The sequence below is a fragment of the Macaca fascicularis genome, chromosome 1 (genome assembly GCF_037993035.2).
Source record: "Macaca fascicularis isolate 582-1 chromosome 1, T2T-MFA8v1.1".
Classification (NCBI taxonomy): Eukaryota; Metazoa; Chordata; class Mammalia; order Primates; family Cercopithecidae; genus Macaca; species Macaca fascicularis.
In genome coordinates, this window is record NC_088375.1 from 194744207 (window position 1) to 194769607 (window position 25401).

The 25401-nt window shown below is 43.4% G+C and overlaps 1 pseudogene; it reads right to left on the reverse strand.

The window, feature by feature from the left end:
• Window positions 1–20474: 20474 nt before the first annotated feature.
• On the reverse strand, window positions 20475–22585 carry LOC102117542 (ornithine decarboxylase antizyme 1 pseudogene; annotated as a pseudogene).
• Between the last annotated feature and the right edge of the window lie 2816 nt (window positions 22586–25401).

Here is a 25401-nt window from a genome sequence, read left to right on the forward strand (position 1 = left end):
GCCACTCAGGCTGGAATGCAGTGGCCCAATCATGACTCACTGCAGGCTTGAATTTGCGGGCTGAAGCGACCTTCCCACTTCAACCTCCTGAATAGCTGGGACCACAGGTCCATGCCACCATACACAGTTAATTTTTTTGATTTTCCGTAGAGACAGGGTCTCGCTGTGTTGCTCACACTGGTCTAGAACTCCTGGCTTCAAGTGATTCTCCTTCTTCAACCTCCCAAAGTGCTGGGATTATAGGCATGAGCCGCCATGCCTGGCCTTGAAAAAATTTTTATTATATCAATATAATTAGTGATTTTGCTAGGGTAAGAAAAAAAATAATTGTATGAAAAATACAATAATGTAGGGCCAGGCGCGGTGGTTCACGCCTGTAATCCCAGCACTTTGGGAGGCCAAGGTGGGTGGATCACAAGGTCAGGAGTTCAAGACCAGCCTGGCCAAGATGGTGAAACCTCGTCTCTACTAAAAACTACAAAAATTAGTCGGGCATGGTGGTGGGCGCCTGTAATCCCAGCTACTCGGGAGGCTGAGGCAGGAGAATCACTTGAACCCAGGCGACAGAGGTTGCAGTGACCCAAGATGGCACCACTGCACTCCAGCCTGAGCGAGAGAGCGTGACTCCATCTCAAAAAAAAAAAAAAAAAAAAAGGAAAAGAAAAATACAGTAATGTATTAATTATGTATTTTTTTTCAATGGAGTCTCACTGTGTCGCTCAGGCAGGAGTGTAGCGGAGCCATCTCAGCTCACTATAAGTTCCGCCTCCTGGGTTCACGCCATTCTCCTGCCTCAGCCTCCCGTGCAGCTGAGACTACAGGCGTCAGCCACTACACCTGGCTAATTTTTTGTATTTTTAGTAGAGATGGGGTTTAACCCTGTTGGCCAGGATGGTCTTGATCTCTTGACCTCGTGATCGGCCCACCTTGGCCTCCCAAAGTGCTGGGATTGCAGGCGTGAGCCACTGTGCCTGGCTGTATTTTTAAATTTATCTAAACATCTCCGGCCCATCAATAAAATACCCAGGCGTGTACAATAATAATTAACTTCAGTCATCTTTGATATTTTCTTTCTTTCTTTCTTTCTTTCTTTCTTTCTTTCTTTCTTTCTTTCTTTCTTTCTTTCTTTCTTTCTTTCTTTCTTTCATTCTCTCTCTCTCTCTCTCCCTCTCTCTCTCTCTCTCCCTCTCTCTCTCTCTCTTTCTTTTGAGATGGAGTTTCACTCTTGTTGCCCAGGCTGGAGTCCAATGGCACAATCTCAGCTCACTGCAACCTCCTCCTCCCAGGTTCAAGCGATTCTCCTGCCTCAGCCTCCCAAGTAGCTGGGATTACAGGCATGTGCCACTATGCCTGGCTAATTTTGTATTTTTTGTAGAAACGGGGTTTCTCCATGTTGGTCAGGCTGACCTCAAACTCCTGACCTCAGGTGATCGGCCCACCTTGGCCTCCCAGAATGCTGGGATTACAAGCATGAGCCACCGTGCCCAGCTTCTTTGATATTTTCAAATAGTCATAAAAATCACAGCTATTCAATATTTTAATAATTGTATTGTTGTGAAGTTTGTGTTTTTTTTTTAATCAAGGAGAAAGATAGAAGATATTTTACTTAATAGTACATTGTTAGCTTGGTTATAACTTCTAAATATTTAGACATAGTTTATGTAGGCCTCCAGTTGTGCTCTTGCTCCTAGGACCTACAAATAACGAGAATGGGCCTATTTAGCTATCACCACTGCCCTGCAATTCAGAATCGCCTGCTATTTCCTTGTGGATCTCTATTAGGCATCTCACATAAAACATGTCCGAACTGCCCCTCTCCAAGGAGGGGACACCACTATTCATTCATTTGTTTAGGCAAAGCACTTTGGAGTTGTACACGATGCCATTCTTTCTTTCACATTCCATATCCAGTCCAGGCTCTTGACTGAAAATATATTCCCAAACTGACCCTTTTTTACACCTCCTCCAGCTATTACCACCCTACTTTTATTCACTAATACCTCCCATCTAAACTTAAGGAGTAACCTTTTTAGGGGACTAGCTATTTCTATTCTGGCCCTCCTGAAGTCAATTGTCCACACAATAGCTACATTAATCCTTTTATGGGACAAAGAAAATATTCTTCTTTTCTTTCTTTTTTTTTTTTTTGAGACAGAGTCTTGCTCTGTCGCCTAGGCTGGAGTGCAGTGGCACAATCTCAGTTCACTGCAAACTTCGCCCCCCGGGCCAACGGTCTGCAACCTCAAAACAGAAAGGAGGAGGAGGGTCCAGGATCAGGCCAACACTGAGATGTCAGAGGAATAGGATCCAGCCATCAAAGAATGTTCAGAACCCACTGAAAAGACAAAGGGAAAACCAAGAGTGTGATATTCCTCAAGACAAAAGAAGAAAGTGGCAGGAAGAAGCTGAATGATCAGCTGTGTAGGCTGCTGACAAGAGTTTGGGTAAGGTGAGGACACACAAATGACCATTTGATATTACATCATGAGTATTGGTTGGTAACCTCAACTAGAGAAGTTTCTGTAGATCTCTGGTGTGGAATCCCGTTTGGAGAACATTGGAGAATTAATGTGAGATATGAATGTAAAAAGGGCGGGGCAGTTACCCTCTTGAGAAGTTTTTCTGAGAAAGAGGAGAATAAAAATGGGGCTGTGCTATTAAGGGGATATGAGGTTTTGGAAGAAATTATTAAAGATAAGTTTATTAGTATGTTCTCATGCCTATAATGAAGACATAACCAAGACTGGGTAATTTACAAAGGAAAGAGGTTTAATTGACTCATAGTTCCCCACGGCTGGGGAAGCCTCACAATCAGAGCAGAAGGCGAACAAGAAACAAAGTCGCGTCTTACATGGTGGCAGGCAGAGAGCTTGTGTAGGGGAACTCCCCTTTATAAAACCATCAGATCCTGTGAGACTTATTCACTATTATGAGAGCAGCATGGGAAAGATCTGCCCCCATGATTCAGTTATGTCCCACAGGGTACCTCCCACAACGCGTGGGAATTACAATTCAAGATGAGATTTGGGTGGGGACACAGCCAAACCATTTCAACAGGAGATTCTAGAGCAAGGTTGTATGGGTATGGAAATGATACAGGAAAATAGGAGAAAATATAATGTAGAAAACAGGGTGGGGGGACTGCAGGAGAAAAGTCCTTGAGAAGGCAAGAGGGGATGGCATCCAGAATTCAAGAAGTTTGATCTGCAATAGAAATTAGATATGTATTTTTGTTTCAAAAGGAGGGAATCTAGAGAGTATGGGTACAGATGCAAGTTGGTGTATAGATTTGGCAGTGGGAGATTTGGGAGTCATTGCCTGGGTGCTTCTTTTTTCTCCATGACTTATGAGATAAAGCTGAGGTGGTAGAGAAGGGCAATGTTGGGCTTTTGAGGAGACAGTAAAAACCTTGTTAAAGTTGTTTTAGAGTGAGAAAAAGAAGAATGCATACTAGATGCTTACAGGAAGATTGCAGGACAGTGTCTAGTGGCATCATTCATTTACTGAACAAATATTCATTGAAAGTCTACCATGTTTCAGGTACTATCCTAGAGGCTAAAAATACATCATGAAAAAACAAGTCCTGGGTTTTATATTCTTTTTTCCCCCAGAAGTTATAATACAGTTAATTTATTCACAACTTTCTTTATTATATTCCAGTTCTATGAATACTCCCAGGTCCTCTCCCTGCTCCCTAACCACCATTGCCGGCTTGAGTGAACCTGGATATTTCTCAGTACATCATCAGTAAGACACAAATGACGAGTTAGAATGGTTACATTTTTAAGATCCGTCTATTTAGATTCATGAAACATTGTGGACACCTACTATGGTCAAGGTAATTTTTTCTCAGTATAGGTAAAACCCAGAGGGCTATAGGGTCAAGTTTGTCAGATTTGGATTCCAGCTCCAACTGCTTACTCCTTGCGTGCCTTTAGATCATTTAATTTCGTTGAGCCTTAGGTTCCTAAGATGGACATTGTAACAGCCTGTGTCTCATAGTTCTCATAGTTGTGAGTCCTAATGAGATTTATCCAGAGAGCCGAGAATGAGGCCAGATGCACAGTAAGCACTCGATGTTACTAGTATCACTCCTATAAGGTTCAGCTTCAGAGGATAACTTTAGTTTCCTTTACTGTAGTCCCTCCACACCTACTGACTGTGGATGCCATCTATTTCCACAACTTTGTCCTGTGAGTGACAAAATGATCAAGAGGACAGACCCATATTGTGGATCATCAAAGGAGCTGATCGATTAGGCTAGAATTTCTGATTTGCAAATTCAATAACTTGATTCTATCATTTCACCTAGGTTGTGATTAAGTCACAAGAGCTCAAATTACTAATTTACCTTAAGAAATATAATGGTGTCTCTATAGAAAAGTCAGCTTGGGAAACAAAATTAACACCAGAAGTTTGCTTAGGGAAGGTACAATCGGTGTAAAGGGAATGAGAAGATCTTAAATCACCATTGTTCCAACACCCTAGCTTCTCCCACGGTTACTTTTTATCTTTTCTTTCTCTACCCCCCCAAATCTAATCAGGTTAGATTCTAAGTCCTATTAATTTGTGCTCAGGAAACTTTCTTCCATCTTTTCTCTTACCCATTTCTACTTCTCCATGCCTGGGGAATGAGAGTATATAGATAACAAAAAATAATGTCCTCTAAAGATCTTCAAATGAGAAGCATTTGGAGAGTGAGAGTGGCTGCCAGGTGAGGAGAGGATGTGCTTCAGAAGCTGATTTTGATTATTATTTCCTATGGCTGGACTTGCTGCCATCACCTCACTGGGACCCTGGGGAACATTTTATTCCTTTCCCAGGGGCTCAGCTTTCCCTTCGGGGAGGCTTTGTTGCTGCATTTTGATGAAGGGTTAGGGGCCCAAAGGTATAGAACCCCCAAAGGAGATGGGAATCCAAAAATCTCACAGATGCTATTTCAGACTTTCCCCTCCTGCCAAAGTCTCTCTGGAGAATGCTTTTTTCCTCTGCCCCTTGGGAGATTTTATATTTGTTTATATTTGTTGGATTTAAGGGAGGGGCAGTTCCTTCATTGTACCACCACCCTTAGACATGCCCTACTTTGCTCTTGCTTGGATGATTGCAAGGGCTTCCCAACAGGTATTCCTGCTTCTAGTTCATCCCCTTGCTCCCCGAGATTCACCTTCCTAAATTTGACTCCATTGTTTAAGATTGTTCAGTCCCTTCTTGCTTCAAATAGAATCGAAATCTTCAGCCTGCCTATTAGGTTCTACCACCTGGCCTTATCACCTGCTATTCTTAAGAGCACCAGAATTTCCTGTTAGCACCCCATACATGTTGCTACCCACCCCCCAATATATAATTTTCCTGCATTTGTGTCTGCTCAATTTCTCACCTTTTCCTGGGACTCCCTCCTATGTGGACTAAATACAATTAACGGGGCATATCATCCAGTCATGGCAGAGGCCCCTAGTTATATTAACCTTCAGCAAACCCTAAACTTTGTCTCACTTCAGGTCCTCTGTACTTGTTCTTCCCTCTATCTGGAACATTCTTCACTTGTCCAGCTTCTTCTCAATCTTCAGGGTTGATCTTTTAAAGTAAGGCCCTTGATTTTCTCTCTTCTAGCATCCTGTTCTTTTTTCCTTCATGGCACTTACCAAAAATATGTAATTATACATTTAAATATTCATTTATTTGTTTAATCCTCTGCTAGACTATAAACTTGCAATATTCATGTCTATTTGCTCCCCGCTTTATTTTTCAGTGCCTAGCACAGTGCAAGGATGTAAAAAACATGAATATTTGCTGAATGCATAAGTGATTGAATGGCTTATAGTACATAGAACTCATGGTGTGTCATCAGCAAAATCCTATATTCTCGATCTCTTCTCTGCTTTAACTTAGACCTGGCTTTCCCCAAAGAACACTATTTCTCCCAGGTGACATCTTTTCTCTTTTGTTCACTTCATAGATTAGTGCCTGGTACAGAATAGGTGCTCTGCAATTATTTAATTGCTGTTTACTGGCTGTGTCCTTTTCCCTTTAAGCTAACGAATAGGAAGATAGCCCAACAGGATGAAAAGAAGTCATTCTGGAGTCAGACAGACTGAGATTGAATCCTAGTCCTGCTGCTGACTAGCTGGTGATTTGACCAAGTTGGTTAACTTCTCTGAGCCACAGGATTCATCTTTACGTGTAATAGAATTTTAACTTGGGCAGAGGTACTTTATTAGGTTGGCCCAGTGAGTTGATTCACACTGCCCCCTAGAGGACTTCTGTTTCTGGGACAACAGACTCCAAATCCCAGGAATGTTTGAGGATCTTTGTGAGCTACTCAGACACACCTGAGGGAGGGGAGGGCTCCAGATCAGCCCTGTGGGAGTTGGCGCCAGATCAGCCCTGCAGGGGTTGGCCCCAGATCAGCCCTGCAGGAGTTAACTCCAGATCAGCCCTGCAGGAGTTAACTCCAGATCAGCCCTGCAGGAGTTGGGCCACAGACAAAAAGTTCAGTGGTCGGCCGGGCGCGTTGTCTCAAGCCTGTAATCCCAGCACTTTGGGAGGCCGAGACGGGCGGATCACGAGGTCAGGAAATCGAGACCATCCTGGCTAACACAGTGAAACCCCCGTCTCTGCTAAAAATACAAAAAACTAGCCGGGCGAGGTGGTGGGTGGTGGGCGCCTGTAGTCCCAGCTACTCGGGAGGCTGAGACAGGAGAATGGCGTAAACCCGGGAGGCGGAGCTTGCAGTGAGCACTCCAGCCTGGGCGACAGAGCGAGACTCAGTGGTCTTGGAGAAGGCAGCTCAGACATTGACAAGGTCAGCAGTCCTCGAGCAGCAGTGACAGTGGGAGTTTTAATGATTTCTGAGAATCAAGGAGGGGACTTGGTTTGCAAAGCCTACCTTTATTGCTACTTAAGCATGTGGTGGGTTATCCAGAGCTCGGAGATTTAGAGTATTGCTAAAGGTGAGGTACATTTGTGTTAACCATAGTTGAGGTTAGGGGTATCTCAGAGTCACATGTAAAATGGAGCATCCTCAATAATAACTACGTGCCTTTCAGGGTTGTTGTGAGGATCAAATGATAAAAGAATCATGTAACATGCTAATATGGTACTTGATACATAATAATTGCTCAATAAATGACAACTGCTATTATTGTTGAAGATAAGGCAGCCTCTCCACTTTCCTTTCTTATACTACATGCTAAATTTATTCTCTAATAACAAAGAGTCAGCAAAAAATGGAACAAAGATATGATCAAATATGCACTTTCTTGTAGGCAGTCTTTTGCTTTTTGTGTTTCATAATAAAATTATCTTCTTAATAAATTAAATGTGTATAGTTAAATCTATTTAAAATCCATTCATAAATGGTAAAGTAATCATTATGTGGTTGCCAGTGGCCAGAGGTAGAAGTGAGGTAGAAATTGATGAAGAAGGGGCAAATGGAGTCTTTTGGGGGTGAAAGAAATGTTCTATATCTTAACTGTGATCATAATTACATGGATATATACATTTGCAAAAATTTATCAAACCATACACCTAAATAGATGTTTCATTGTATGTAAATCATATCTTAATATAAATGATTTTTTAAAAACTCTAATACTTACATAGGTTTTCTTATTTTATTTTTATTTAAATTAAGTAATAATTGAATTTGAAATGTATTATTATTCATTACTTTATTAATCTCAACATTGAATCATTTAATTTTTTTTTTTTTTTTTTTTGATACGGAGTCTCGCTCTGTCGCCCAGGCTGGAGCGCAGTGGCGCGATCTCGTCTCACTGCAAGCTCTGCTTCCCGGGTTCAGGTGATTCTCCTGCATTAGTCTCCTGAGTAGCTGGGATTACAGGCACCTGCCACCATGCCTGGCTAATTTTCGTATTTTTAGTAGAGACGGGGTTTCACCATGTTGGCCAAGATGGTCTCAATCTCCTGACCTCGTGATCCACCTGCCTCGGCCTCCCAAAGTGCTGGGATTACAGGCGTGAGCCACCGCGCCTGGCCCATTTAATACATTTTAATTTAACTTGAATACTATCTGTAATAGCAATGGAAATGAATCAGTGGTGAAAAATAAGAGAGACAGAGAAAGAGCATAAGCACCCATATTATAACTCTGACCTGGACACAGAGCTGGGCTCTCGGGATACAAACTGAAATAGACCTGGTTCCTGACCTCAAGCAGCAGCTAACTGTCTTATGAGGGAGACACACACATAAATACATAATTTCTCCTTAAAAAATTAAATATTCTTGAATAATTAGAATATGTATTTGGTTTTGAAAAAATCTGTACAAATAATAGTAAAAATAAGTCTCCCTCCCACCCCTGTCTCTTGGTTGAAAGCAACCACTGAAAACAGTTTATTTTACAGTCATTCAGAGGCATTCTATTTACATACAAGAACAATTTTTATATGGCATGTGTATTTGTTAGCTTTGTATATGGTAGCTTTACTTTAACAAGTGTTCCTCGTTAAAAAACAAACAAAAAAAACCCTTAATATTCTACCCTGTAGATGAGTGTGGGGAAAAGAAAGAGATCAGCCTGTTACTGTGTCTATATAGAAAGAAGTAGACGTAAGAGACTCCATTTTGTTCTGTATTTGAGATGCTGTTAATCTGTGACCCTACCCCCAACCTTGTCCTTGCAAGAGACATGTGCTGTGGTAACTCAAGGTTTAATGGATTTTGGGCGTGCAGGGTGTGACTTTGTTCCTAGAAAAACTAGGTATTGTCCAAGGTTTATCCCCATGTGATAGGATGAAACAATGTTGCTAAAAGGTTTATCTCAAGGCACAGGATTTTCCTTTAAACTTATTCATGTCACAGATCCTTGTTCTTATGTCTTACTGCTAATTTCCTCCCTAAAAATGATCCTATTGTCCTGCCACTCCCTTATCTTTAAGATGGTAAAGATAATTATCTATAAATACTAAGGGAACTCAGAGGCCGGTGCCGGCGTGGGTCCTCTGTAAGCTGAGCGCCGGTCCCCTGGGCCCCCGCTTTTCTTTCTCTATACTTTGTCTCTGTGTCTTATTTCTTTTCTCAAGTCTCTCGTTCCACCTTACGAGAAACACCCACAGATGTGGAGGGGCAGGCCACCCCTTCAATGAGTCTATAACAAAACCTATCAAACAGATGGTTTGCAATATAAGACGGTAAGAACAATGGGAAAGAAACAAAAAGAATGCTATGGTGTGGAGACTACTGGCATCTAGTAGTCTTGCCAGCATCTTGCTAGCAAGGGAAAGCTTCCCGGAGGATTGATGAGGCTGCCTTTTCTCTTTTATGAGTATTCCAAGATAAAAATACAAGAGCTAATTAGTAAACCAAACACTCTAGTTGTATACAAAACTGTGTTGTCTACAACTCTGAGTGTTGTTTGGAGGGAAGCAAAAACAGTTTGAGCAGGCCGGGGTGGGAGCCCAGTGTGTGCAGGGAGGTCTTTAGTTAGAGACTTACAGACTTGAGTATAGTATTTCAGATGGCCCAAGGACTGATTAGAAGGATTAAAGGATGCTTACTTGCAGTTTTTTTTTTTTTTTTGAGAAGGAGTCTCCCTCTGTTGCCCAGGCTGGAATGCAGTGATGCAATCTCAGCTCACTGCAACCTCTGCCTCCTGGGTTCAAGCAGTTTTCCCCGCCTCAGCCTCCTGAGTAGCTGGGATTACAGGCACCTGCCACCACACCCAGCTATTTTTGTATTTTTAGTGGAAACAGGATTTCACCATGTTGGCCAGGCTGGTCTCGAACTCCTGACCTCAGGTGATCTGCCCACCTCAGCCTCCCAAAGTTTTGGGATTACAGGCATGAGCCACTGCACCTGGCCGCTTATTTGTAGTTCTAACTAGCATTGCCAGATTTAGCAAATAAAACCACAAGGCATCCAGTTAATCTCGGAGTTACATAAACAATAAACGCTTTTTGCCGGGCGCGGTGGCTCAAGCCTGTAATCCCAGCACTTTGGGAGGCCGAGACGGGTGGATCACAAGGTCAGGAGATCAAGACCATCCTGGCTAACACGGTGAAACCCCGTCTCTACTAAAAAATACAAAAAAAACTAGCCAGGCGAGGTGGCGGTCGCCTGTAGTCCCAGCTACACAGGAAGCTGAGGCAGGAGAACGGCATAAACCCGGGAGGCAGAGTTTGCAGTGAGCTGAGATCCGGCCACTGCACTCCAGCCCGGGCGACAGAGTAAGACTCCGTCTAAAAAAAAACAAAAACAAAACAAAAACAAAATAAATGCTTTTTAAATATAAGTATGTATATTTCAACTTAACTGGGCATCCTGTATTTTATCTGGCAACCCTATCTTTAACCCAACCATGTGAAAAAATCAAATTGACCGCTCAACATCAGGTACTTAAAAACAATGACGAAGTGGGAGTTTTTAATTGGAAGAATAGACAAACAAGAAAATATGTAGGGCTGGGGCTGTTATGCCCAGACCGTTTATTCCCCGAAGAAGACCACCAGAGTCCAGAGTCAAAGCTAAGCAGCAAGGATCTTTATTACAGGTTCGAACCTGGAACTCTCCCTCGCTCGTGAAACGAGACGGGCAGGAGAGCTCCCCCACTGAGCTCCGAGCAGTGTTATATAGTCTAAGAAAAGTGGGCATAGAGTTATTATACAAATCAGATATATGATTGGCTAGTGTTTGAACAAGGCGATTTGGCTAACTATGATTGGTTCCCGCCATTTCTGATATTTTGGTTCAAACTTTGAGGCGGGAGAGCAGGTTTATGGCAGCAAGAGTTTATCTTACTTAAACATGTCTTGTGACCTTGCCTCAGAACTTACAAAATCTCTGGTATGGCCGGGCGCGGTGGCTCAAGCCTGTAATCCCAGCACTTTGGGAGGCCGAGGCGGGTGGATCACGAGGTCAGGAGATCGAGACTATCCTGTCTAACATGGTGAAACCCCGTCTCTACTAAAAAAAATACAAAAAACTAGCTGGGCGTGGTGGCGGGCGCCTGTAGTCTCAGCTACTCGGGAGGCTGAGGTGGGAGAATGGCATGAACCCGGGAGGCGGAGCTTGCAGTGAGCCGAGATCACGCCACTGCACTCCAGCCTGGGAGACACAGCGAGACTCTGTCTCAAAAAAAAAAAAAAAAAGCCGGGCGCGGTGGCTCAAGCCTGTAATCCCAGCACTTTGGGAGGCCGAGGCGGGTGGATCACGAGGTCAGGAGATCGAGACCATCCTGGCTAACATGGTGAAACCCCGTCTCTACTACAAATACAAAAAACTAGCCGGGCGTGGTGGCGGGCGCCTGTAGTCCCAGCTACTCGGAGGCTGAGGCAGGAGAATGGCGTGAACCCGGGAGGCGGAGCTTGCAGTGAGCCGAGATCGCGCCACTGCACTCCAGCCTGGGTGACACAGCGCGAGACTCCGTCTCAAAAAAAAAAAAAAAAAAAAAAAAAAAAAATCTCTGGTATGTGCAAAACAAAATCTCTGGTACGTGCAGAAAACCAGGTACTCACAGAACTTACGAAATCTCTGGTATGTGCAAAGATTAGAGAGCAGAACAAGGGTGTAGCGGGTGGGGGGCGGGTACACATCTATCTTTGTGTCCTTTCAGGGCCAAGGTTTGTTTAAGTGAGTTTAGGGCTGGTGGAGCCTAGGCCAAGGAGACAACCCTGGTGATCTGGGCTGGCGGGTCTGGGGCTGAGGTATGTGGGGAAAAGAAAGAGAGATCAGACTGTTACTGTGTCTATACAGAAAGAAGTAGACATAAGAGACTCTATTTTGTTCTGTATTTGAGATGCTGTTAATCTGTGACCCTACCCCCAACCTTGTCCTTGCAAGAGACATGTGCTGTGGTGACTCAAGGTTTAAAGGATTTTGGGCCGGGCGCGGTGGCTCAAGCCTGTAATCCCAGCACTTTGGGAGGCCGAGACGGGCGGATCACTAGGTCAGGAGATCGAGACCATCCTGGCTAACACGGTGAAACCCCGTCTCTACTAAAAAATACAAAAAACTAGCTGGGCGAGGTGGCGGGCGCCTGTAGTCCCAGCTACTCGGGAGGCTGAGGCAGGAGAATGGCGTAAACCTGGGAGGCGGAGCTTGCAGTGAGCTGAGATCCGGCCACTGCACTCCAGCCCGGGCGACCGGGCGACAGAGCCAGACTCCGTCTCAAAAAAAAAAAAAAAAAAAAAAAAGGATTTTGGGCTGTGCAGGGTGTGCTTTGTTAAACAAGTCCCTGAAGGCACTATGCTTGTGAAAAGTCATCACCATTCTCTTAATCTCAAGGACCCAGGGACACGTACACTGCCAAAGGTCGCAGGGACCTCTGTCTAGGAAAGCTAGGTATTGTCCAAGGTTTCTCCCCATGTGATAGTCTGAAATATGACCTTATGGGAAGGGAAAGACCTGATTGTCCCCTAGCCTGACACCCGTGAAGGGTCTGTGCTGAAGAGGACTAGTATAAGAGGAAAGAAGGCCTCTTGGCAGTTGAGATAAAGAAAAGCATCTGTCTCCTGCCCGTTCCTGGGCAATGGAACATCTCGGTGTAAAACCCGATTGTATGTTCTGTTTACTGAGAAAGGAGAAAACCGCCTTAGGGCGAAAGGTGGGACTTGCTAGTGCAATGCTGCTCTTTATGCACTAAAAAGGTTTATGGAGATGTTTGCATATGCATATCAAGGCACAGCACTTTTCCTTAAACTTATGTCACAGAGATCTTTATTCATATGTCTTACTGCTGACCTTCTCCCTACGATGATCCTATTATCCTGCCACTTCCCTTTTTCTAAGATGGTAAAGATAATGATCAATCAATACTGAGGGAACTCAGAGACCGGTGCCGGCGTGGGTCCTCTGTATGCTGAGCGGCAGTCCCCTGGGCCCCCTTTTTCTTTCTCTATACTTTGTCTCTATGTCTCATTTCTTTTCTCAAGTCTCTCGTTCCACCTAACGAGAAACGCCCACAGGTGTGGAGGGGCAGGCCACCCTTCAAGGTAGTAACCTACAAGGTCAAGACAACTAGGTTCAGAGCCGAATAAATGGTTTTCTTTTTTTTTTTTTTTTTGAGACGGAGTCTCGCTCTGTCTCCCAGGCTGGAGTGCAGTGGCCGGATCTCAGCTCACTGCAAGCTCTGCCTCCCGGGTTCCCGCCATTCTCCTGCCTCAGCCTCCCGAGTAGCTGGGACTACAGGCGCCCGCCACTTCTCCCGGCTAGTTTTTTGTATTTTTTTAGTAGAGACGAGGTTTCACCGTGTTAGCCAGGATGGTCTCGATCTCCCGACCTCGTGATCCGCCCGTCTCGGCCTCCCAAAGTGCTGGGATTACAGGCTTGAGCCACCGCGCCCGGCCAAATAAATGGTTTTCATGGTCAGGAATGGCAGGGTCAGGGCAAAGGCAGCAGCTCAAGGTCAGGGTCAGCAAGAATGGGGCCAAGGAAATGGTCCATGTGGTCAGGAGATTGAGCAAATAAGAAAATATATTGAGAAGAGTGAGAGCCAGGTTTCTTACTCTTGGAGACAATAAGCATGAAAAGGGGAAAGACTAGAACAAACCCTGTAATTAGAGTCAGAGGTGTGACCCTATGGGGTGTGTGTGTGTGTGTGTGTGTGTGAATATTATATATTATATACAAAAAGAGAGAAGGGTAGATGTGTGTGTTTATGATATATATGTAGCGGTGTCCTGGTAAAGCGGCTTTCTGATTTTTCAAAAAACACTAATTTGTAGCATTTGCTGATTTCCATGGTGTAAATACTCCCAGCATTAAATAACACCAGTTTCACAGCCACCCACAAAGTTCCTGAATATTTAACAAGCAGCTTTTGCAAGCCCATATGAGCCAACTCCACTACAATACTTCAGAATGTACATCATACGTATGATTGTGTGAGTGTATCCAGACATATTTTTCCTAGTTGATAACGTGTTTCCTTGTCCTACTGAAAGAACTTGCAAGACCAACACACCCATAGCAATGAGTGCACCTAGCATCTACATCTTGACTTCCAAATATCATTCTTCACTAAAAAGAAACCAAAACTTCTTAGAGAAATGGCTGATGTCGTGACTAGGGCAGTGAAAAATCTTACTGGTTCAGGAAGAAAGGAAGTATTCAAAGAATGAGGACGTAGTAAGCTGAGTAATGGACCCTGAAGCTCTAATCTCTGGAATCTGTAAATATTATCATATATGGAAAAAGGATCTTTGCAGATATGATCAAGGAACTTGAGATGGGGAGATTGTCTTGGATTATTCAAGTGGACTCTAAATGCGAACACAAGTATCCTTGTAAGAGAGAGGCAGAGAGAGATTACGCAAAAGGAGAAGGCAGGAGGCAGAGACTGGAGTGGTGCACCCACAAGCCAAGTGCCAGCTGGAAGCTGGGAGAGGCAAGGAACGAATTCTCCTCTAGAGCCCAGAGGAAGCTGGCCCTGCTAACATCTTGATTTTGGTCCAGTGAAATTGATTTTGGACATCTGGACTTCAGAACCATGAGAACTGCAGCTGTTTTAAGCCACCAAGTTTGTGATAGACTGTTACAGCAGCCATAGCAAACTAATACAAACGGGAAATGTCAAAAGAACACAGGAGCCAGTGTAAAGAGGCTCCCACTGGCCAAATCAGGGACAATCTAGTCGTCAACGTAAATTATGATTATAAAGAATTATAACTTATTGAATAAATTGAGAATCCTTAAGGCCACACTAATATAAATAAAAAATTAATTAAAAAGGATACAGGAGGCTGGGCCCAGTGGCTCATACCTGTAATCACAGCACTTCAGGAGGCCAAGGCAGGCAGATCACTTAAGGTCAGGAGTTCAAGACCAGCCTGGCCAACATGGTGAACTCCCATCTCTACTAAAACTACAAAAATTAGCTGGATGTGGCAGCACGCACCTGTAGTCCCAGCTACTTGGGAGACTGAGGCATGAGAATCTCTTGAATCTGCATGGCGTTGTAGTGAGCCAAGATCTCACCACTGCACTGCAGCCTGGGCGACAGAGCAAGACTTGAGCAAGACTCAAAAAAAAAAAAAAAAAAGAAAGATACGGGAAAGGATAATATAGAATTCAAATAATAAATGTAGAAGAAACAATGGACAACGGAAAGTCTCTATTTGGTGGCCATTATAGTAATAATCCAGGCAAGAATCATTAATGGATGCTAAAATTACAAGGTGTAAATTCGTGTGCGTATGTATGTATGTATGTGTGTATATATATATATACACACATAGAGAGAGAGAGAGATAAATAAAGAGATAAGGAGGCAAATATGATAAAATGCCTCTGGTGGAGATTCTTCAGGATTCTCTGTACAATCTTGCAAATCTTGTGTAAGTGTGAAATTATTCAAAACTGTTTTTTAATTGTGGCAAAATATACATAAAATAAAATTTACCAATCTGTCCGTTTTTAAGCATATAGTTCAATAGTATTAAGTACATCTGCATTGTTGTGCAATCAATCTCCAAAACTCTTATCTTGCAATCTAAAACTCTATACCTATTAAACAACAACTCCCCATTTCCCTTCTCTCCAGCCCCTAACAATCACTATTCAACTTTCTGTCTCTATATATTTGACTATTAAGTACCTGATATAAGTGGAATCATGCAGTATTTGTCTTTTTGTGACTTGCTTAGCATAATGTTGTCAAGGTGCTACATCCATAGTATAGCATATGTCAGGATTTCCTTCCTTTTTAAGACGGAATAATATTCCATAGTATGGATATACCATATTTTGCTTATCTATTCATCTGTTGATGGACATTTGGGTTGCTTCCATGTTTCAGCTATTGTGAATAATACTGCTATGAACGTGGGTGTACAAATAACTCTTCAAGACCCAGCCTTCAATTCTTTTGGATATATACCCAGAAGTACCAATTACCAACGCTGGCTCATATGAAAATTTTATGTTTAATTTTTTGAGGAACTGCCATACTGTTTTCCACAGCAGCTGCACCTTCTTTCTTTCTTTCTTTCTTTCCCTTCCTTCCTTCCTTCCTTCTTTTTCTTTTCTTTCTTTCTTTCTTTCTTTCTTTCTTTCTTTCCTTCCTTCCTTCCTTCCTTCCTTCCTTCCTTCCTTCCTTCTTTCTTTCTTTCTTTCTTTCTTTCTTTCTTTCTTTCTTTCTTTCTTTCTTTCTTTCTTTCTTTCTCTCTCTCTCTCTCTCTCTCTCTCTCCTCTCTCTCTCACTCTCCCCCCCCCCCCTTTCTTCCTTTCTGTTTTGACAGAATTTCACTTTTGTCGCCCAGGCTGGAATGCAATGACATGATGTCAGCTTGCTGCAACCTCTGCCTCCAGGGTTCAAGCGATTCTCCTGCCTCAGCCTCTGAAGTAGCTGAGATTACAGGCGCATGCCACCACGCCCAGCTAATTTTTTGTATTTTTAGTAGACACAGGGTATCACCATGTTAGCCAGGATGGTCTTGATCTCCTGACCTCGTGATCCTCCCGCCTCAGCCTACCAAAGTGCTGGAATTACAGGCTTGAGCCACCACGCCCGGCCCCTTTAATTGGGTTGTTTGTTTTGCTTTTAAGAACTCTCTGTATATTCTGGATATTAACCCCTTATTGATATAGGACTGCAAATATTTTCTCTTATTTTGTGGGTTGCCTTTTCACCCTGATTGTGCTGATTATGTCCTTTTTTCTTTCTTTCTTTTTTTTTTTTTTGAGATGGAGTCTCAGTCTATCGCCCAGGCTGGAGTGCAGTGGTGTGATCTCGGCTCACTGCAAGCTCCGCCTCCCAGGTTCACGCCATTCTCCCGCCTCAGCCTCCGAGTAGCTGGGACTACAGGTGCCCGCCACCACGTCCGAGTAAGTTTTTGTATTTTTAGTAGAGACAGAGTTTCACCTTGTTTGCCAGGATGGTCTCGATCTCCTGACCTCATGATCTGCCCGCCTCGGCCTCCCAAAGTGCTGGGATTATAGGTGTGAGCCACTGTGCCTGGCCGATTGTGTCCTTTACAGCATAGTTTTAAATTTATCTATTTTTACTTTTGTTGCCTGTGCTTTTGGTGTCATATTCAAGAAATCACTGCTAAATCCAATGTCATGAACAATCATTATGAACAATGTTATGTTTTCTTTTAAAAGTTTTATAGTTTTAGCTCTTATTTGAGGGCTTTGATCTAATTATTTTAGGTCTTTGAATTAATTACTGTATATGGCATAAGGTAAGCTTTTAACTTTATTTATTTACATGTGGATATCCAGTTTTCCCAAAACGATTTCTTGAATGACTGTCCTTTCCCAATTGAATATACTTGGCACCATTGCCAAAAATCATTTGATCATATATGGGAGGGTTTATTTCTGGGCTCTATTTCTACTCTGTTGGTCTATATATCTGTCATTATGCCAGAAGTACACTGTTTTAGTGACTGTGGCTTCATTAAAAGTTTCAAAATCAGAAAGTGCAAAACCTACAACTTTGTTTTTCTTTTTAAAGATTGTTTTGGCCATTCAGGGTCTCTTGAAATTTCACATAAATTTTAGGATTGATATTTTATAAGACAAAAAGCTTTAAAAATGCTTTTCCGTAGAAGGAGATGGCACCATTACCTATTCTTATAATTCAGGGTGTCCTTAAAACAGTCATGACTGGCCACAGACATGAAATTAAGGACCATTTTGAGATATGCCTTAATAGTACTGGAATCCTGTCCAGAAAAAGTTGAAAAGCCCAAGACAACATTTTATGAGATTTTTCCTTCCCTGTTTGTGCCTATTAGAGCAGGCTCAGCAGCTTTCTGGTTCATCTCCCCCAAGGCTATTTTTTTTTTTTTTTTTGAGACGGAGTCTCACTCTGTCGCCCAGGCTGGAGTGCAGTGGCCAGATCTCAGCTCACTGCAAGCTCCGCCTCCCGGATTTACGCCATTCTCCTGCCTCAGCCTCCTGAGTAGCTGGGACTACAGGCGCCCGCCACCACACCCAGCTAATTTTTTGTATTTTTTTAGTAGAGACGGGGTTTCACCATGTTAGCCAGGATGGTCTTGATCTCCTGACCTCGTGATCCGCCCATCTCGGCCCCCCAAAGTGCAGGGATTACAGGCTTGAGCCACCGCGCCCGGCCTCCCCCAAGGCTGTTACATCAGAAAAGAGGGCTCATCTCTCATGGGTTTATTTGTTCCATAGGCCTTTTGGGGGTCATAAAGAGTTTAGTGAGTTTTGATAGGATTGCTTTATCTTATTCAAAGGTCAAGATAAAATTTAACAAGTACCGACCGGGCGTGGTGGCTCACACCTGTAATCCCAGCACTTTGGGAGGCTGAGGTGGGCAGATCACGAGGTCAGGAGATGGAGACCATCCTGGTCAACATGGTGAAACCTCCTCTCTACAAAAAATACAAAAAAATTAGCCAGTCATGGTGGCAGACACCTGTAGTCCCAGCTACTCAGGAGGCTGAGGCAGGACAATGGCGTGAACCCGGGAGGTGGAGCTTGCAGTGAGCCAAGATCATGCCTCTGCATTCTAGCCTGGGCGACAGAGCGAGACTGTATCTCAAAAACAAAAAAACAAAAACAAAAACAAGTACTGCACAATCACAACATCTTTTATGGCCATGTATCATTCAACAGCATAAAATGATCTTTGATTCATTTGCTCAAACAATGTACTTGAAATCAAATCATTCAATATGACTTTTCTCTAAGATAAGAAAAATAATAATGTATATTTAAAAAATATATGTACACAGATGGCTGGCTCTGTGCTTACTAGGTAAGGCTGTTAAACTCTGTGTGTCTCACATCTTTAAAATCGAAAAGTAGTATAAACTACATCATGGGGTTCCCTGAGGATCAAATATGTTAATATATGCAAAATGTCTAGAACAGTGTTATGTAAATATCAGCCATTATTATTCTCTTATTAGGTGTTGTGAGGATTAACATAAATGAGGTAACCCTTGTGAAGCTCCTGATACAGTGCCTGGTGCATATAAAGTGCTAAATAAATATTGGCTATCATTATAAACAGATATTTCTGTGATTTCTTATGAAGCCCACATCTTCATTAGGTACATCTTACCTTTCTTTACAACTTGGATACATGGGGAATTTGTTATCACAATAAGCATGGATTGAGTGTTCCTCTGTCATCCAGGCTGGAATGCAGTGGTGCCATCATAGTTCATTGCAACCTCGAACACCTGGGCTCAAATGATCCTCCCACCTCAGCCTCCTGGGTAGCTGGGACTACAGGTGCACACCACTGTGCCTGGCAAGCACCTAATTTTTCAGGCCCTATGGTTGTGTTGTCCAATATGGTAACCTGTGGCCACATATAGCAATATGTCTGTCTTTATGCCAGCATCACAGTTTTAGTGAAATATGACTAATACAAATTGAGAAGAGTTGGCCGGGCATGTGGCTCACGCCTGTAATCCCAGCACTTTGGGAGGCCGAGGCGGATGGATGATCTGAGGTCAGGAGTTCGAGACCAGCCTGGCCAACATGGTGAAACCCCGTCTCCACTAAAAATACAAAAATTAGCTGGGCATGGTGGTGCATGCCCGTAATCTCAGCTACTCAGAAGACTGAGGCAGGAGAATCACTTGAACCCAGAAGGTGGAGGCTGCAGTGAGCCGAGACCATGCCACTGCACTGCAGCCTGGGCAGCAGAGTAAAACTCTGTCTCAAAAAAAAAAAAAAAGAGTAAAATACACACCAGATTTCAAAGACTTAGTACAAAGCTGGGTATGATGGCCTATACCTATAATTCCAGTGCTTTGGAAGTCTGAGGCAGGAGGATTGCTTGAGGCCAGGAGTTTAAGACTAGCCTAGGCATAGGCAGACTTTGTCTCTACAAAAAACGTAAAAATTAGCCAGACATGTTGTTGTGCACCTGTAGTCTCAGGTATTCAGGAGGCTGAGGTGGGAGGATTATTTGAGCTCAGGAGTTCAAGACTGCAGTAAGCTATGATTATGCCAGTATACTTCAGTATGTCAGCCTGGGTGACAGAGCAAGACCCTGGAGGAAGAAGAAGAAGGAGGGGGGAGGGGGAGGAGCAGGGGGAGGGGGAGGAGCAGGGGAGGGGGAGGAGCAGGGGAGGGGGAGGAGCAGGGGAGGGGGAGGGAGAAGGAAAGGGAGAAGAAGAAGAAGAAGAGGAGGAAGAGGAGGAGACCTTGTATGAGATTCAAGCTATTCTTCTGCCTCAGCCTCCCGAGCAGCTGGGGTTACAGGTGCCCGCCACCACACCCAGCTAATTTTTGTATTTTTAGTAGAGATAGGGTTTCACTGTGTTAGTCAGGATGGTCGGGATCTCCCGACCTCTTGATCTGCCCACCTCAGCCTCCCAAAATGCTGGGATTACGGGCGTGAGCCACTGCCTCACATTTTTATTTCTATTGGACAGTGCTTCCTTAAATGGTAATAATTGTGATTGTTTACTCAAGTCATGACCATAGCTGTAAGGTGGAACTTTCATAATTTGACTTAATAAATAATATTCTCAAATGTTTATAAACATATATTGATAATTTACTTCTACATTGTAACGATATTTTAACCATACCTCATGTTAACATCTCTTTATTTCATATTATCCTGGATTCAGGGTGCATATATAGATTTAACTTGTTCCAGTTGGTGATAGGCATTGATTTCCATATTCAACCTGTCATGGTTTGACTGTCCCTGGGCATGAAAACTTTATTCTTAGACCTTCCCGTTTGACTCCTGCAACCACCCTGTTTGCTTCCCCAAACATTATACTTGAAATCCCTCCAAAATTTCTCCTTCCCATCAGTTACAAAATGTATCAGGCATTTCTCTGCCTGGAGATTTGGCACTGGCCGCTCTTTTCATGAAGGTTTTTCATGGAGGATTTAGGCACCAGGGCTGCAAAGTGTCATCTTCAGTGACCATAGGGTGTCAGCAGGGCCAAAAACAAAGCAAACATTTAACCATTTCATTGACTGAATGAGACTTTTCAGAGTCATAGATTCAATTTAACTCCAATCTCGTTATTTTTATCTTACTGTAATACAAATAATAATTCTAAATAAAATTAAAATTCTACATCAAAATCCTAATTTATTTAACATTACAATCCTCCCTCTCCAACATTCCTGATCCCTCTTATTCTGCTCTATTAATGGCACTTATATCTTCCAACATATCATGCCTCAATTTTCATTTCTTTTTTTCTGTTTTTTTTCTTTTCGTTATTTTTTTATTTTTTTATTTTTTATTTTTTATTTTTTTTTGAGACGGAGTTTCACTCTTGTTGCCCAGTCTGGAGTGCAACGGCACGATCTTGGTTCACCGCAACCTCCGCCTCCTGGGTTCAAGAAATTCTCCTGCCTCAGCCTCCCAAGTAGCTGGAATTACAGGCATGCGCCACCATGCCGGGCTGATTTTTTTTTTTTTTTCCTTTTTAGCATTCATTTGCACAGTTACAACATGTGGACAAACCCAGGAGAGATGAGCGAGTCTACCGTTCCCACTCACCCGGCAGACGCCGGGGCAGCCCCAGGAACTCGATGCCCAGCCCCGCCGCGGCCGCTACTCCTCCTCGCCAACGTGTAGGCCATGAAGAAAGCGTCGGGTCTCTTGGGGACAAGGGGGGATGCCCCGGTCGCACAATCTCAAAGTCCCAAAAGCTGAAGGTCCGGAGCAAGGTGGCTGTGTCTTCGTGGTTCTTGTGGAAGCAAATGAAGACATGGTCGGCGCGCAGCTGCTCCTCGGCTAAGTGCTGGAGAACTGCAAAGCTGTCCTCGCTCCCCTGGGACAGCGCACCGCCAGGGATCTCGATGCAGAGGCTGCGGCCGCTCAGCACGGCTCGCCAGTTAATGCGTTTGGCATCTGTGAGCCTAGAACGGACCAGTTGAGAATCCTCGTCTTGTCGTTGGACGTTAGAATCTCTGTTACGTTCAGCCGATCATAGGAGTAGAGTAAGTTAGCTGAAAGATTGTGATCCCTTTGACGATTCCCTCGCCTACCCGGAATCTTCAGGGGTGGGCGAGGGGCATTGGGGTGCGCGAGGGGCGTCAGGAGCACCACCGAGACCCCGGGCCCCGGTTACTACAGCAGCGGAGGGAGACCCTGGAACTCTCGCTGCTGCGGCCGCTGCGGCTGTGCAGGCTGAGGAGCGGCCTGGTGCGGCTGGCGTGGACGGTGACGCTGGCTTTGATCCCCTTTCTTCTCCCGGGCAAAGCCCTGGCTTTTGAGGATCGCTGCAGGGAGGAGTTCACCATCCGGCCCCTGGAATCCGAAACCAGGAAAAGCTCTGCTGTGCCTCTCTGCGCCGCCGCCGCTGCTCGCCGTGCGCCCTTTTTAAAGCACAAACTGAGACGTCCCATAAGTTATCAAATATCTTAAATTTATATTTATTTTTATAATAAATATGAAATTTATATTTATTCTTATTTATTTTTATAAATAAATACAAAAATAACATTTGAATTTATTCATCTCCCTTTGAATTTTTACATCCATTGACATTGGTTAAGTGACCTTGTAAAACAAAAAACCTACTTTATTTCCTGTCAGTAGGCGAAAAGTGGCTTCCTTTGCTCATATTTTGTCATAACAGCTTTCATAATAATTTTAAAAAGCCAATAAAACCCTAAACAAGAAAGGAAATAAATTAATTTATATAAATTATAATTTATGGCTTGCCTTTGCTCTGCATAATTACATAGTGAATGGAAGTAGTCCCTGCTGATTTCAACTTGGAATCAACTTACAGACAAAGCACAAAAGACTGAATGTAAATGTTTTCCATCCTGATTGTGTAAAAGTGAAACTACACATGATAGAAGTCGGAAGGTGAGCCTGGGGAAAAATGCTGAAAGGGAAGGGAAAGTCTCTGATATCTGCATTTAAAAAAAAAAACGAGGAGTCGGGCCGGGCGCGGTGGCTCACGCCTGTAATCCTAGCACTTTGGGAGGCCAAGGTGGGCGGAGCACGAGGTCAGGAGTTCGACACCAGCCTGGCCAACATGGTGAAACCCCATCTCTACTAAAAACACAAAAATTAGCCGGGCATGGTGGTATACGCCTGTAATCCCAGCTACTCAGGTGGCTGAGGCAAGAGAATCGCTTGATCCCGGGAGGTGGAGGTTGCAGTGAGCCAAGATCAGGCCACTGCACTCCAGCCTGGGGCACAGAGCGAGACTCTATCTCAAAAAAAAAAAAAAAAAAAGCCAGGCGCGGTGGCTCATGCCTGTAATCTCAGCACTTTGTGAGGCCGAGGCGGGTGGATCACGAGGTCAGAAGATCAAGACCATCCTGGCTAACATGGTGAAAACCCGTCTCTATTAAAAATAAAAAAAATTGGCCTAGCGTGGTGGCTAGAGCCTGTAGTCCCAGCTACTAGGGAGGCCAAGACAGGAAAATCGCTTGAAACCCCAGGAGGCGGAGCTTGCAGTGAGCAGAGATTAAGCCACTGCGGCTCCAGCCTGGGCTACAAGGCAAGACTCCATCTCAAAAAAAAAAAAAAAAAAAAAAAAAAAAAAGGGAGAGAGAGGACCTAAAACAGTCAGTCCTATAACTGTATTGAGAGAAGAGGAGGATTGTGTTAGCTTAACCCAAAAATAGACAAATCAAGGAATGGTGGCATAGTATGTTATTTAGAAATATGAAGGTAAGCACAAGAGAGGAAAAACGTCTTTTAATAGAGTTATTTTTTAAAAGCTTCCCATTGGGGAATGGGTCAGGGGAAGAAAGTGAGGATGGGTAGAACAGAGCCTTGTCTCGGGCAGCTACAAGACAGTGGACACTTGCACCTGTCCTCCAGAAAATACCCTTTATGTAGCAAGTTTTGTGGGGTTTTTTTTGTTTTTTTTTTTTTTTGTAAAACGTGTGCAGTTAGTCATGTCTCAGACACTCTTGCAAAACTCTTGACCACTGGGGAAGTTAGATAAGCATCTTCGTGAGGGGTTATCTATGCTACAGGCATTGTTTCTGTGGGACTGCCTTGGTATGCAGGAGTCAAATATGGGTCATTATGTATGTTTGGCTTGAAAATGGCATTACTCTTGCCATGCAACAGGCTGTTCTCCAAACGAAGAAAACAATTCCTTGTACAATAACATCAAGAAATAATGTATTCAGGAATAAATTTAACAAAAGAAGTGCAAGACTTATACAATGGAAACTATAGAATACCATTGAAAGAAATTAAAGCAGATCTAAATAAATGGAAAGGCCTCCTATGTTCATAGATCAGATTATTATTATTATTATTATTATTTTTTTTGAGACGGAGTCTGGCTCAGTCGCCCAGGCTGGAGTGCAGTGGCTGGATCTCAGCTCACTGCAAGCTCCGCCTCCCGGGTTTGCGCCATTCTCCTGCCTCAGCCTCCCGAGTAGCTGGGACTACAGGCGCCCGCCACCTCGCCCGGCTATTTTTTTGTATTTTTTAGTAGAGACGGGGTTTCACCGTGTTAGCCAGGATGGTCTCGATCTCCTGACCTCGTGATCCTCCCGATAGATCAGATTATTATTAAAATGGACATATTCCCCAAATTGATCTACAGATTCAATGCAATCCCTATAAAAAATCCTAACTGGATTTTTTTTCAGAAATTGATGAGCTGATTCTAAAATTCATATGCAAATGTAAGGGAACTAGAATAGCCAAAACAATATTGAAAAAGAAGAGCAAATTTTGGGACTCTCACTTCCTGATTTCAAAATCTACTACAAAGCTACAATAATCAAAACAGTGTGGTGGTAGTGTAGGGATGACATATAGATCAATGGAATAGGAATGAAAGTTCAAAAATAAATTCTCCTATTATGACCTATTCATTTTTGACAAGGCTGCCAAAACAATTCAATCAGAAAGATAATCTTTTCGACAATAGGTGCTGGGACAATTGGATATCCACATTCAAAAGAATGGAAATGAGGAGTGACTGACTGATAATGGGTACAAGATTCTTTTGGGGGTGATTACAGCATTCTAAAATAGATTCTGGTGGTGGCTGCCTACATATGTATACTAAAACCCATAGATTTTACACTGTAGGTGAATTTTATGGTACATAATTATATATAAATAAAGTTGTTTTAAAGCATGTCAGATGTCACTCCTTTATTAACAATTCTCCAAAGGCTTTTGATATTATGTAGGCTAGTTGTTCTTGACAAGGGTCAGAGGAGAGGAGGATTTTTCTCTAGGGGACATTTAACAATGTCTGGAGACATTTTTGGCTGTCACACTGGCAGGGGACTACTAGCATCAAGTAGGAAGAGGCCAAGGATGCTTCTTTTTTTTTTTTTTTTTTTTGAGACGGAGTCTTGCTCTGTCGCCCAGGCTGGAGTGCAGTGGCGCGATCTCAGCTCACTGAAAGCTCTGCCTCCCGGGTTCACGCCATTCTCCTGCCTCAGCCTCCCCAGTAGCTGGGACTACAGGTGCCCACCACCTTGCCCGGCTAGTTTTTTGTATTTTTTTTTTTTAGTAGAGACGGGGTTTCACCG